General features: G+C 34.1%; 1 pseudogene; it reads left to right on the forward strand.

The window, feature by feature from the left end:
* Positions 1-16032, forward strand: part of LOC124989250 (mitochondrial nicotinamide adenine dinucleotide transporter SLC25A51-like) — a 59416-nt pseudogene that overhangs the window by 8438 nt on the left and 34946 nt on the right.

A 16032-nucleotide genomic window follows, 5' to 3' on the forward strand; every position in this document is an offset into this window, starting at 1 on the left:
TTGATTGGATTCTTTGTATTTTGGGTGTAAAGTTTTAAGTTCTTTATAAACTTTGGAGATAGTGCTCTGTCTGAAGTGTGTGTGGAAAAGATTTTCTCCCACTCTGTAGGCTCTCTTCACATTATTGATTGTTTCCTGTGCTGAGAAAACACTTTTTAGTTTGAATCTATCCCACTTATTGATTCTTGCTTTTATTTCTTGCACTGTGGGGGTCTTGTTAAGGAAGTCTAGTCCTAAGCCAACATGATGGAGATTCGGGCCTACTTTTTCTTCTATTTGGTGAAGGGTCTCAGGCCTAATTCCTAGATCCTTGATCCATTTTGAGTTGAGTTTTGTACAGGGTGAGAGATAGGGATTTAATTTCATCTTACTACATATGGATTTCCAGTTTTGACAGCACCATTTGTTGAAGAGGCTATCTTTTCTCCATTGTAAGTCGTTGGCACCTTTGTCTAGGATGAGATAACTATACTTATGTGGGTATGTCTCTCTGTCTTCTAGCCTGTACTATTGGTCTACCTGTCTATTTTCTATTTAAACTATTTTTGATATTGTTCCAAATTTTAAAATACAGCAATATTTGAAAATTGAAAATGTAGTTTATATTTTCAGCTAGTTATATTTATTTAAGTATATTCCTCAATTATTTTTTCCCACTCTAATCATCACTATCTAGTTGAATCAGTTTTTGTTTGTGAGATGAGGTCTCACTGTGTTTCCCAGAAAGGCCCTGAACTCCTGGACTCGGGATCCTTGTGTCTTAGCTGGAACTGTAGGTGTGTGCCATCATGCTCAGTTAGATGCTTAGAATCATTCTTTCTCTGTGTTAGAAGAGAAATCTAACTGACCTTTAAATATAATATGCATTCTCTGAGCATTGTGATTTCATTATTTTTAATATATATATTCTTTCAGGAAATGTTTTTCTTACTTTGTGTCAAGTTTTATCTTATTTTTAATATTCATTTAAATGTAAATCTGTTTTTGATTGCTTTCAGGATCAACTATTAATCTTTTTTTAATCATAATCTTCCCATTCTTGATTTTTAAATTAGAATTTATTCCATGGTAAAAGCAAGTAATTTCCTTTTCAATATTATGGATGTTATATTTTTCTCAGTATGTCCGCATTTACAATAACATTTTACTTCCTTGTGTCTTAAGCTTACAAGTACTTTCTTTAAAATTCTGTGACTGCTTTTTAAAAATTATCTCTTGGTACTTTGCACTGCAAAAGAGAGAGGAGAAAGAGAGAGAGAGAGAGAGAGAGAGAGAGAGAGAGAGGAGAGAGAGAGAGAGAACGATCTGAGACCAGCATCATCTTGATTTTCCTGTTAGTGATGTGTTTTCTGGAGATCACTTGTTAGGTGGTTTTATTCTTATTTTTTAAAAATTTATTTGTTCTAATTAGTTGTACATGAAAATAGAATATATTTATCCTTTTGATAGATCATACTAAATAGGTAATCTTTCATTTTTCTGATTATACATATTGCAGGATCACATTGGTCATGCAGTCATACATGTACATGAGGTAATAATGTCTGTTTCTCTCTACTATCATTCCTTCCCCCATACCTCTTGTCCTCCCTTCACTCCCCTCTACCTAATCTGAAGTAACTCTATTCTTCCCTATCCTGCCCTACCTTATTGTGAATTAGTATCCACATATCAGAGAAAACATTTGAACTTTGGGTGTTTTGGGTTTGGCTTATTCATTTAGCATGATATTCTCTAACTTCATTGTTAGATGGTTTTGCTAATTCTTAGAAGCCTGGTATTTTAATCTCTCAGGGTTCTTTTCAATAATTTATGTTAGGCCCTTTTCAACTGAAAGTCATCTTTGACATTTGTGTTCCTATTTACCTTATAAAAAAATTCTGCTGTTTTTACCTGTGATCTCTGCAATCTATCTACTTCTTGCTCTCTTCTGCTACTATCCAAGGTCCAGCCATTGTTAGCTTTTATCTAAATTCTTACTATAAAAACCTCTTACTTGTTTATTTATAGATTTATACATCATAGACACGGAGATTATTTCCTCTACAAATTCAATTTGTTCATCTCATGTATCTATTTAAGTTTCTCAATAGACTTTAGATAAAGAGCAAAATTGTAACATGAATTTGCCACTGATTTTTGCCATGATTTTTCAAACTGCAGGTAGGGATCCATTGATGAGTCATAAAATCAACTTGCTAAGTCATAAGAGTATTAAAGAAACACACACATAATATAAATAAACCTACACAAAATAATTGATGAACTGCTGCCTAGTCTATGAGAAAAAATACTCTGACATTTTTTCTTAATTCTGCTCATTCACACTTTGAGTTTCTTTACTGATACATAGAAAGAAAAAATTGTATATATTAATAAGGGGCACCATACATCACATGATGTTTAAGTATATTTATCTCATCAAACATTTATCATTTCTTTTTATAATTTCTTTCAAAATCCTTTCTTCTACTTTTTGTGATGTACACACATTAATTACTGTTATATATAGTTACTGTACTGTGCAATAATAGCACACACTTCTTGTTGCAATGTAACTGTGACTTGGTACCCAATGTCCAACCTTTCTCCATCCCTCTCCCAACCCTCCTCTCCTTGGTCTATGGTTAACCACCACTCTACTTTCAACCTCTAGGAGATCTGCTTTTTTAGATTCCACCTGTGAGTGAGACATGTGGTATTTGTCTTTCTGTGCCTGCTTTATTCCTTTAATGATCTCCAGTTCCATTTCACATTGTTGCCAATGTCAGGATTTCATTCCTTTTATGGCTGAATAATATTCCATCATGTGTATGTACCACATTTTATTTATCCATTTATCAATTGTTTGGGATTCAAGTTGTTTCTGTTACTTGGCGATTGTAAATGGTGCTACAGTTAACATGGGAATGCAGCTGTCTCTTTGATATACTGATTTCATTTCCTTTGGAAATATACTCAGGAGTGGAATTGCTGAATCCTGCGTTGCCTTTATATTTAATTATTTGGAGAACCCTCCATGTAAGTTGTTCCATAGTGGCTGTACTAATTTACATTCCACCAGCATATGCAAGTGTCCCACATTTCCACCAATGCTTGTTACCTTTAGTTTTTTTATAAATGGCCTTTTCAATGAGATGAGGTGATACCTCATTGTGGTTTCAATTTGAAATTCTCTGATGATGAGCATTTTTAATAATGTTGAACATTTTTTAATATACTTGTTAGTTATTTGTATGTCTTATTTTGAGAAATGTCTATTTAGATGTATTGTTCATTTTTTTATTTGGGGTTTTTTTTTTGCTATTGAGTTTTGGTATTTCCTTATATATCATGCTTTTTATTAATACTCTCATGATCTACCAAATTTATTTCTGTATACATACATATGAGCATGAGGGCTATGAAGTAGAAAGCATTTCTTACTGTAGATCATTGTGTGTGAGTATGTATATATGTTTTTGTAAATGGTTATGTCTCTGATCAACAGTGCCTGGTAAGGTCTGTCTCCTTCTTGCTTACCTCTACATTATCATGTCATGGATGTTCCTCTTGGATCCAGTTCACTTGTTCCCCAGTCTTAGTTCCTCTTGGATCCAGCCCTCTTGTTCTCCAGTCTTGCTGGCATTCTGTTCTTCAACCTTGTTCCTCAATCTACTGTTCCTTAACTATGCTATGCTCACTTTTGCTGAAGGTTTTTGCACATGCTGTTTTCTCTCTACTTGAACTCTGGGTTCTAGTTGAACCCCACTGTCCCCCAAACCTTATATGAAACATAACCTTCTTGGAGAAACCTCTGACCTCCAACAAGGGTCAAATTCCCCAGCACATTTTCTCTAAACATCACATACTCTATTGTCCTGATTGTAGGTACACATTAGTGGGGTGATTATCTATCTTCCCTCATCACCCAGAAGGGCAAACAATAACAGGTGTTGCTCCTTGTTTCATTTATCCGTTTTGTAAAATGGGACCCCAATAATTACTTGTACATGTATGTAATAAGTGAGGCATATTCACACACTATTTTGTCTTAGTTTGGGGAAATTGTTTCTCATTGTATTTTTGGTTTCTGCTTTGTTTCTTCCTGAATCTTCCTACTCCTGTATCTGAACATTGAGATTTTTCATGATAGATGCCATTTTTCCTTTCTTATTGATTCAATATTTCAATATTCCCACTTTTCCTCTACATCCTGAAATAGCTTACCAAATCTATTATTCTCGCAATTATTGTGTTTAAAAACTGTATAAATTCTGGTTTTTTTGATGCTTCTACTTTTTATTTACTGCATATTAAATTTTCTTGCTTGAGAATCTTATATTTTAGTTTTAGCATGTTATCTTTATTTTGTTAATTAATTGGGGATTGAACCCAGGACCTTGCACATGAAAGGCAAGCACTCTACCAACTGAGCTATATCCACAGTCCAGGATGTTATCTTTAAATCTCAATCTATTTCATACTTATTGTTTTCTGTTCCTTTATCATATAAACCATGTCTCTTTCTAAGGACTACAAGTGGTTTTCTCAGACTTTCTTCTGGTTTCATCATAATTAGTTTTCAAAGTTTATTTATTGTTTTAAGGTCCAGGAGGATAACATTGCCTTCATTTAAGTTTTGAGGTCCTCTATTTTTGTTTTAACTTTTCCCTCCAGCAGGCTTTCTATTCAGTTGGTAGCCATAGGTTTTCAGATCTTTAGCTATAGGATAACATGTGCTTACCCCAATGCAATTATCCAATGAGGCTCTTTGGCACAACATGGAAACTTCTCCTTCACCATTTATTTATTTGATGGTCATTATAATTGATCAGTATTTTAATAGACCTTTATTGAATGAGAATCTGATGATGGATAAGAATTCATATTTTGGTGATTTAGAAATTTGGTGGAACATTAATAGAGAAATATGGCTTATTTCTCTGGCTAACGGAGAATATGCCTTTCTGAATTGGAACAGGCAGTGGCGAGACAGCAGTGAGTGTGTCAGAATCCCTTTCTGCCTTCTTTCTACTTGGCAGGCTCATCCTGTCCAGTAAAACATGGATAGGTGAACATTTGTTCTGAAACCAGTATCACTGTGTTTGTAGTTGGTCAAAATCCCTCATGTATGAAGGCAATAGATTAACCAATGATCTTAGGTTTATTAGACATGTGTGTTTCCTGCTTTCTATATATTTATATATATTGTGATGAAATTAAAATTGTCACATTGAATTTCAAAGTAAAATTCACAGGTGACTATTCTTACGTTTGAGAAGATAAAGGAGTTCATGTTTTGATGTCAGGTAGAAATTATACTTAGAATCTCTTTAAGAACTGTTTAAGCTAAGTTAGGAATGCTTCATTTGCCCATCTTGGGAAGTTGCCAAATAGTCTATTGCAAAGGATCTTATCTTGGTGGAAATTTTATTTTATGGAATTGATCATATTTTGTATTTGTAGATACCACTTTAGCTGGATGGATTCCTGGAATCTGCAAAATATAAAGAATTTATCTTCTTCTATGAAGCAATAGAAATGCTGGCAAGTCCCTTGATAACTTATTTACCTGAATTCGCCAATGTAATTACATTTTTGATATATAATTTCCAGATTGGCATATTTCTACTAGTATTCTTTGGGATATCTAAAATAATGAGAGTTTTGTTGTTTGACATTTATTTTTACATAAGCTCACAGGTTCATCACCTAGCCAATAACTACTGGGTATGTGACAGTTTTTTCTGTTTGGGTTTCCTTGTTGGTTGTCATGTTGTCATCCTGATGCTCAGGCTGTGACATCTCTGGTTAGCTAGTTTTCAGTGAATATTTATGCTTTTATGATTTAGAAAAAAAATCATACCACAGGCTAACACTTCCCAAAATATCTTACTTACTGTTGTCACTTGTAATGGAGTCTTCCATTCAGAGCTATCTTTTAGAACAGATATGAGTTTTATGAGTCATGAGTGATTTAAGTCAAATGGAATTGATTAGCTTCTGGGGTGACTATTCAATGGGAAAGCAGAAACTGTTTTTCCTCACAGGTTTTATAAGTCAGGACATAGGGTACCTAACCAATAGCTATGGTCAAGATTGGTTTCAGCCTATCTCCTATCTGTACATGTATTTCCTCCATAAACAATTTTGAATAAAGAGTGTCAATTCTTTTCTTGTTATTAATCTATAGTGGTAGTGGTAGAAATTGGCTATTTCACCCTAAATAGCTTAGGCCTGTTATATTTTTTACTCTATAAATAGGTGGTACTGTAGTTTCAGTGGTATCAGTGAAGTTCATATTTGAATGTGGGATATCTAAAGAAATTACTGTACATGTCAGCATTCACAGGTGAAAATATATATGGGACTGAGTTTGAATGTTTAATAATATTCATTCCTAAAAAACATATATGAAACAAATTGATCATAGGGTTTAAATTTAATATTGTGAAGTTATGAGAGTAAATGATTTTAAAAAATATGTTTCTTTTTTATCTACTTGCAGAGAAATCCTGGAAAGAATACATACAGAATGATCTAATAGATTTAGATTTCCTATAGATGAAAACTTGAATGGAGCTCTGATATACCCATTACCTGCTGACATTATGCTTTTATTAAATTAATATTGGGAGGATATAATGTTCTATTGCCTATTACATTGGTTTCTCATTGAAAGGCATTATATCTTGCCAACTAACAGATACACATTCAGCCCTATTGCACTAAAGTCCTAGAAACTGGACCAGTGCTGAGAAGAGTACGGCCTTATTGTTGAATTCAGCAGATGGTGAATTCAGCAGCAAGTTAGGTGAAACTTGCTGAGCATTAATTAGTTATCCTGGGTCTTAAAGGGACCTGAGAATTTGGATATGGAAAAATTGTTTTCACGGATGCTTCAGAGATTAAAAATATTTTCTTTTGCTTTCCATGTTGTCACGTCCTGAAGAACAATAGTTAGTCACTGACAAAGTGATCAAGAACATAGTCAGCAAAATTTTATTTATTCCTTGGATTATAAAGTTCTATGGTTTATTGGTCATTGATCATAGCGCTAGTAATTCCTGGAATTTGAGAGGCCCACTTGATGTAGACTAATGGGCTTCATATTTCATTGCATTTGAGAAAGAGGAGGATTGAAAAGAAATGAACTGAGACATCAATTGATTATCATCTATACTGGGAGAGCAGGTTTGATGAAAGTCTACATGAAATAGAGAAGACCAACCTGGAAAAAACTCAATGAAAAAAAATACAGGAACAGATTACCTTTGAAATGTTGTTGCATCAGAGTTCACAAATGGAACAAAATTCTCAGTCCAGTGTTATCTCAAAGTAAAAATGGACAGAATCTTATAGTGATTAGAAAATTTAGGGAAGCAATAAAAACATAACTCACATTACTGACTTAGGGCCTACATATTGGTCAGTTTTTTAAAGATTTTAACAATTTTATTCATTTATTTAAAGATTTACTTATGTATTTATATGTTAGTATTCTAGAAAGATGCAAAAGAGATTCAGAATATACTTCTGTTTGATGTCCTTCTTAGATATGGCCTAGAATGAGGATTTGCATTTATGGAGACCTCAAAAAGTTATTGAATGTATAACTCCATGTTAGTTGTCATAGGGTATGTCAGACTCCTCCAGATGGGGATTGGGATAATTCCACAGATTTAGAGCAGGCTTCATCCCAAGAACCCCAGGACCATGCTGAGGTTCTAGCCAATTCTTTTTTTTTTTTTTTTCTAGCCAATTCTAAGCAACATCTTTTTATTTACAGGAGAATGCATAGAAGAAAAGTGAGGGGAAAAGTCAGTAAGAGATTTCTTTAGAAGAACTACCCAGTTGAAAACAAGATAAAATTTCCTCCATACATTTTGAAATTGGACAATTTTCTTTCCGGTTTATCCCCAAAGTTGACAACTATAAAAAGGATTCTAATCAGATAATTAAAGCTCCTGTATAGTCCCTCATTTCCAGATCTCACAGTTTCAGAATGACCTTTCTGTTTTTCTCTTTTAAGATCAAACTTGAGGGTTGTCCTTAGCCATCGCTTCTTATCCACTTCTTTTGGATTGAATGAGAAGGTTTACAGATGGAAAAAAAAAATAAGGAAAAAGATTTAGCACACTGAGAGGCAAATGAAACTTGATACTTGGCCAAAAGGAGACAAAATGCCAAGGAGATTATGAGGCAGATACCCTCAGGCAACTTCAGAAATTAATATGAAATTTCCAGGAAGTCTCAAAGGGCAGAATTTCTAAACAAACAAGTGGGATATCAGTAACTAGAATAAACTAGAAAACCTACTGGTAGGAGGAGGTAGTTAGAACTTTGGCCTTTATTTCTTTATCCAAAATGTAAGTGATCATTGATCCAGAGTCTAGAGCTTTCTTATTTCAGAACTGCAGGAAGCCAGAACCTTGAACACCAACAGCTCTGGCAACTTTCTATTTCCTTTCTCAGTAGTGTTGAACTCAGAACTCCAAATGATACAGATTTATGTGTTAAGTTTTTCAATCCATCAAAGTCATGGCAACTGAGGATCAAATGCTCCTGAACAGTGGTACAATTGGGCTTTGTTTTTTCCTACTTGAAATAAAAAGTTAAGTCTCCTCTCAATTCACCTTCATTCTTCAACTAGTCTTTCTTGAAAAATGCATTTCACCAATGTGGGACGTACTGGACATCCAAATGAAAATTTTAGGGCCTCTCTTGCCACAGTCCCACTGGCCTATGGCTTAGGGTGTGGGGCTGGTTTAGAGGTGGTAATCTTCCCCAATAGATACAGAAAACAACTACCCTGGCATTTTCATTTGAGTTGTACAATGATTTGCTTTGCTTTCTCTGAAAGTATGTCAGTACCCCAGGTTTTCAGCTCATGGCATGGGGGCAGTACCCGCAGGGACAACACCGACATTTTCACCCCGTTGAAGAGTGCAGACATTGCTTCAAGACCACAAGCATCATGCCAGTTTTACAAAAGCTCAGCAGGGTTTCAGGGCACTGAAATGCCATGGAATTGGAGCGGATTCTCAGGGCATGGTGCCCATTCATTTCCGTAGTGGATTCAGCAATGTACATTTCTTTGGCCCTATGGGTCTTATTATGGAGCACTGCTTACTGCAGAGACTCACAGTGCTTATTTAGTCAATTTTACCTTTGGAGGTTTATTGGGTGCCAAGTTGGAATTCTTGCTTTTTTCCAACTAATATTGTAAAAACTCACATATAGGCATAGACTGATGGGGAATTTCAGTGTTTCCCAAAGGTTTTCAAAACAGTCTAGCTAAAACAGGAAAAGAAACTGACAAATCTTTTTAGAGGTACCCATCTTAATTACCATTGTTTCCTCATATCTTGAGGCATAATCAATGTTACTTATGAATTCATGTTAAAAGTTATATTTAAAAAAGTAAACAAATTCAGCAAAGTAGCAGGATATAAACTTAACACTCATAAATCAATTGCATTTCTATACACCAATGATAAATCAGCCAAAAGAAAAATTAGGAAAACTTTCCTATCCACAATAGTGTCAATAAAACAAAAACAAAAACAAACAATGATGACAATAACAACCTGGGAATCAGTCTAACCAAAGAGGTAAAAGACCTCTTCAATGAAAACTACATCATCCACTTATCAGGGAAAACATTTGGCCTTTGCTTTTTGGGGATTGACTTATTTCACTTAGCATGATATTCTCCAATTCCATCCATTTCTCTGCAAATGCCATAATATTATTCTTCTTTATGGCTGAATAATATCCCATTGTGTATATATACCACAGTTTCTTTATCTATTCATCTGTTGAAGGGCATTTAGGTTGGTTCCACAATCTAGCTATTTTCCCTGATAAGTGGATGATGATATATAATGGGGGTGGTGGGGAGAGGGTGAGAGAAGAATGGAGGAACTTAGATTATGTAGAAGGAAAGGAAATGAGGTGGGGATGAAAAATGTTGGAATGAGACAGGACATCATTACCCTATGTACATGTATGATTATATGAATGGTATGAATACATTGTGTACAACCATAGAAAAGAAATGATGTACCCCATTTGTGTACAATGCAATCAAAATGCAGTCTGTACAAAATAAAAATAAATAAATTTAAACAAGAAGAATATAACCAAGATATGAAAAGCAATAAATTAGGTTGTCCTAAAAAACAAACAAACAAACAAACAAATAAAAAAAAACCCTACAGAACACTAAAAAAAATTGAAGAAGACCCCTAGAAGAGATGGAAAGATATCCCATGTTTCTTAGATAGGCAGAATTAATATTATCAAATGGTCATTTTACCCAATAATCACTATGCAGATTAATATTAATTCCTATTAAAATTCTAATGACAATTTTTCTTAGAAAGAGGAAAAAGTAATCATGAAATTCATTGGAAAAATAAGAGGTCCAGAGTAGCCAAAGCAATCCTTAGTGAGAATAGTAAAGCTATACACACACAATACCAGACCTTAAATTATATTACAGAGCAATAGTAACAAAAAACAGCATAGTATTGGAACCATAACAGACATGAAGACCAAAGGAACAGAATAGAAGACACAAGACACAACCCACATAAATACAGTTATCTCATCTAGACCCAAGGTGCTATAAACATACTTTGGAGAAAAGATAGCCTCTTCAACAAAAGGAGGTGGGAAAACTGGAAATCCATATGTAGTGGAATGAAATTGAAACCCTATCTCTCACCTTCACAAAACCACTCAAAATGGATCAAGAGACATAGTCCTTAGATCAGAAACCCTACATCTACTAGAAGAAAATGCAGGCCCAATTGGTCTCTCATGTTGGCTTAGAAACCTGACTTCTTAAACATGACTACTAAAGCACAAGAAGTAAATCAAGAACCAATAAATGGGATAGTATCAAGCCAAAAGTTTCTTCATAGCAAAGGGATCAATCAAGAGTGTAGCCAAGACTTAGGATTCTCCCAACACAAGAGTGTGAAGAGAGAGCCTACAGAATGGGAGAAAAATCTTTGCCACCTGCACCTCAGATAAAGCATTAATCTCCAGGGTATATAAAGAACTCAAAAAACTTAACATGGAAAAAACCTAATAATCTGATTAATAAATGGTCAAATGTACTTTACAAAAGAAGAAATATGAATGGTCAACAATATATGAAAAATGTTCACATCTCTAGCAATTAGAGAAATGCAAATTAAAGTTATGGTGAGATTCCATCTCACTCCAGTCAGAATGGCAGTTATCAAGAATACAAACAATAATAGATGTTGGTGAGGATGAAGGGGAAAAGGTACACTCATACATTGCTGATGAAACTGCAAATTGGTGCAACCACTCTGGAAAGCAATATGGAGATTCCTAAGAAAACTTGGAATGGAACCATATTTGACCCATTTATCTCACTCTTTGATATATACCCAAAGGACTTACAAACAGAACACTACAGTGACACAGTCACATCAACGTTCGTAACAGCTTAATTTACAGTAGCTGAACTATGGACTCAATCTAGGTGCCCTTCAACAGATGAATGGATAAAGAAAATAAAGTATATTACACAATGGAATGTTAGCCATAAAAAAGAATGACTTTGTGACATTTGCCAGAAAGTGGATGGATCTGGAGACTATTATGCTAAGCAAAATAAGCCAATGCCCAAAACCAAAAGTTGAATATTCTCTGTGATATGTGGATGCTAACACACAACAAGGGTGGAGAGGGGAAACATAGAAGTTCAGTAGAGTAGACAAAGGGGAATGAAGGGAAGGGAGGGAGGACAGGAAATAGGAAAGACAGTGAAATGAATCTGACTTTACTTTCCTATGTACTTATGTAAATACACCACAGTGAATCTCCACATCATGTATAAGACTGGGATCCTAATTATTAGAATAAGATGTACTCCATGATTGTATAAATATGTTAAAATATACTATGCTGTCATGTATAACTAAAAAGAACAAATTAAAAAATAGTCATTGGCGAAGTACCCTTTATCAAGTAAATAGACCAAAGAATGCACTTTGGTCCTGTTACTAATTGGTTCAAATACAGGTTGGTGTCAAAAAGTTCAGGCTGCATGAATTATGGGGAAAACTATTTTCCTTAGCTTCACCACCACTACCATCAACAACAATGACAACAATAAAAAAAAATGAAAAGTTTTAGTAGGAAACAAATTTATTTTAGAGTACCAATAACATTGCTGGTGCTTGTTTTTACAACTGCAGTGAAAGGAGAACAAGAAGAACAGGATGGCTCCTAATATCAGGAATGTGGCCCAGTGATTTTCCAACCGTTTTTCACCTTTGATACAGCATTTACATATAATGAAACACATCAATCTTAAGTGGAATTTATGTGTTTCAATACACATATATACTTGTGTGACGCATGCTACTTTATCATTACCACCAGAAGTTCTGGAATGCTCCATCCCAGATAATCCCCTGATCACCCTTAGAAGCAACAGTATCTGATTTTTTTTCCACATAGAATAGTTTTTCCTATTGCAGAATTTCATACAACTGGAATCATCTGGTACATATTCTTTTGTGTAAGACTAGTGAAATATCACAGATCAAGTGACTAAAGCAACAAATTTATTTTCTCATAGTTCTGGAGGCTGGAAGTCACAGATCAAGATGCTGGCAGAGTTGGTTTCTTCTGAGCCCCTCTCTCTTGGTTCTTTGTGGCCTTAGCAGTTGTCCCTTGATCTCCATGTTATATATGTGCTAATCTCTTTTTCAAAGGATACCAGGATTGAGTTAGGTCCCAATATTTTACCTAACAAAATCTTTCAGGCCCTATTTTCAAATATGGTCACATTCTGAGGTATGAAGAGTTAGAAATTTATGAATTTGAGAGTGAACATGATTCAGCCTCTAATACTTTGTTTCAACAATCAAAATGTTTCTGAGATTCATCTGTTATTTTTATGAACAATTTGTTCTTTTTATTGCTGAGTGGTGTGTCATATAAATATACCATACTATATTTGTTATATTAACAGCTTACCAGGGCTATTTCTGTTTTGTTGTTGTTATGTATGAAGTAACTAGGGCATTATCATATCAATCTTTCTGCTATTTTATGTTTTCATTTATTTTGGCTAAATATCTAGGAGTGGAATTGCTGGTCATAGGAGATACATGATTTCATTCTAAATGTCCCCCAAATTTCCATTGTGGTTGTACCATTTACATTCCTATCATCAACTTATGAGAATTTCAGTTGCTCCAAATTCTCACCAACATTTAGTGTTGTAGGTCTTTGCAGTTTTACCTAATCTGGTGGGTGTGTAGAAGTAGATAATTTTGGTTTTTATTTTCATTTTCCTGCAATGAGTAATAATACAGATTATCTTTTCATATGCTTTTTGCTATTTGCTACAGGAAATATTTATGTGAAGCCAATGTTCTTGGTGGATTCATCACCTAAGTCTTCTGAACACAAACAATCAATCACCTGATATTTTTGATCTGTTTGATTTTCCCAAGTGAAACTTGAATAAATACAGGTATAAATTATATAAGGGTGTAACATAAACTTTGAAAAGAAAGAAGGATTGAGTATTTGTTTGACTTCACATTTCTGGTTTTTTTTTTTTTTTTTTTTTTTGGTTCTTCTTCAAATTATAATTATGTGAGAAGACAAGAACTTTAATTAAAATTGGCCTAGATAACAACTGGACAGGCAGTTGGAAAACTGTGATGTTAGATCTCTATCTCACCCTACTCACCAATATAAATTCCAGATGGATAAAAAAATCTATTTTAATTACTTTTAATCTAACACATATTCCTTTTATAAAGTCAAATGTTTCTGAAAAGTTTGTAATGGAAAGATTAGTTCTTTATTCCATTTCTCTTACACCCTTCTCCAAGTTTTGTTGCCTACAGGCGTTTATCTTCAAGAATTTCAACTATGCCTGGTTTTTAGCTTTAGATAATATGGCTGGCTATAAAGTTATTTCTTTGTTTATCCATTTTAGGTATTATCATTCCAAAACACCTTTCATTCCTTTCAGCCCCATCTCTCCTCAGCATAGTAAAGTCATAATTTTGGTTAGTGCAAGTTAGTGTTTAAATTTTTTTAAATGCTTTTTTTAAACGTGTTTTTTTTAGTTTTAGATGGACACAATACCTTTATTTTTATGTGGTGGGGAGGATCAAACCCAGTGCCTCACACGTGCTAGGTGAGTGCTCTACCAGTGAGCCACAGCCACAGCCACAGTGTTTAAATATTTATATCATGCAAATACTGCTCAGCCCAAAGGTGTACTCAAATACTGTAATATTTTCACATACATTTCCTTATTCAGTAGGTTTATTTGCTCGGATCTCTTCTTGAATTTCAGTGAGGCTATTATCTAAAAATAAGAAGTAAAAGAAGAGATAATATAAGGGGTGTCTATCAAAGGATTAAATTGGAAAAGGATGAGTAGAGCATCAAGGGGAACTGGCATTGGTTCAGAAGACAGAAAGACTTGGAATGGAATCCTAGCTTGCCTTTTGCTAGCCATGTTAACTAGGGGAAATTATTTAACTTGCTAACATATTTTCAGTTTCTTCGTTTAAAAAGTAAGAATGATAGTAAATATAATTTTCCAGGTATCTATCATGTACTAGGCATAATATGTACATACTTTCATTAATTTTCATATCAGAATTATTTTATCTTTGTTTGCAGAGGAAGAATCTGAAACTCAGAGAGGTAAACTGACTTACTACTTTCACAGATGGAAAGTTGAATGAGGCTGGTATTTAAACAACATGACAAAAAATGTATTTATAACCCTGTCTCTTACAAGCTTGCATTGGCATTTAATTTGAGATAGTACATATAAAGTACTTTGCATATGAATTCACTTGTAGTAGGAGTTCAATTGATGATACTAGTTATTACTAATTTGCTTTGCATAGGAATTGACATGTAGTAGATGTTCCATTGTTGACACTAGTTATTATTCATTTTATGCAATAGTTATCCTCTTGGTATTGAGAAAAGCATGATTTGAATTTTTAAGTTGAATTACTCATTCAATTTTTTTCATTCACTTTTCCAATGATATAATAATGTTTCAGTTTCATAAGTCATATAGAATTAAAAGGAATAAATACAAGCACACTGTCAATTACAATTAATATTCGAGACAAAAACAGGTGCTATGAAGGCTTATGAATGTAACCAAGGCAATTTTGAGAGAATTAGGAAAGTCTTCAAAAGCAATTTCTTTACTGAATTTGGAAGGAAAAGAAAGAAGTATATAACCAAAGAGATAAGGGATGGGAGAGAAAGTGGGAAAGTTCCAGGCACAGGGTACAAAAAGAAAGACCAAGAAAATCTAGAAATTAAAAGGTATTTTATTCAGCTAAATTTTATATGAGTGCTTATTCTAGTTCTTTGTTGCTAAGTAACAAGTTATCCTGCAACCTCATGGCTTAAGTTTTAAGACTTACAGACTATTTATTTTGCCCATGAATCTGCAGTATAGTTAGGGCTTGGTGAGAATGTTTGTATATGTTCTAATTAGATTATATCATCAAGGCAAAGCCACATTTTGAAGAGAAATAGCATAATTAAATTAAAGGTTTATCACAAGTATGTGAACTGTGGAGTGGAAGAGGCAAAAGAGGAAGCAGGACCTACTGTTGTGTTAATATAGTCAAGAAATGACACTGCCATAAACTACATAATCTGGACAAGGGTGGAAGGCAGTTCTGAGATATTTTGGAGGTAGAATCATTAGTATTTGGAGATTGAGACCAGAGTGATAGGAAACTTCTGTCTTAGGTCACCATGACAAGACATGTTGGGGAAGGTGAGGTGGCACCATTTACTAAGAAATGGGTACACAGGAGGAGGGAAGGTATGAGATAAGATAGAAAATGAGATAATTTAGTTTCATATATGCTAAGTGGGGGGTAATGGTGTATGTCCTGTTGGGATATCTTATTGGTTATTACTAAAGGACAGGTAACAAAATAAAATAAAATTTAATAGGCATTAGTTTATACAGTTGAATTAAAAGTACAG

The sequence above is a fragment of the Sciurus carolinensis genome, chromosome 7 (assembly GCF_902686445.1).
Source record: "Sciurus carolinensis chromosome 7, mSciCar1.2, whole genome shotgun sequence".
Taxonomy (NCBI): domain Eukaryota; kingdom Metazoa; phylum Chordata; class Mammalia; order Rodentia; family Sciuridae; genus Sciurus; species Sciurus carolinensis.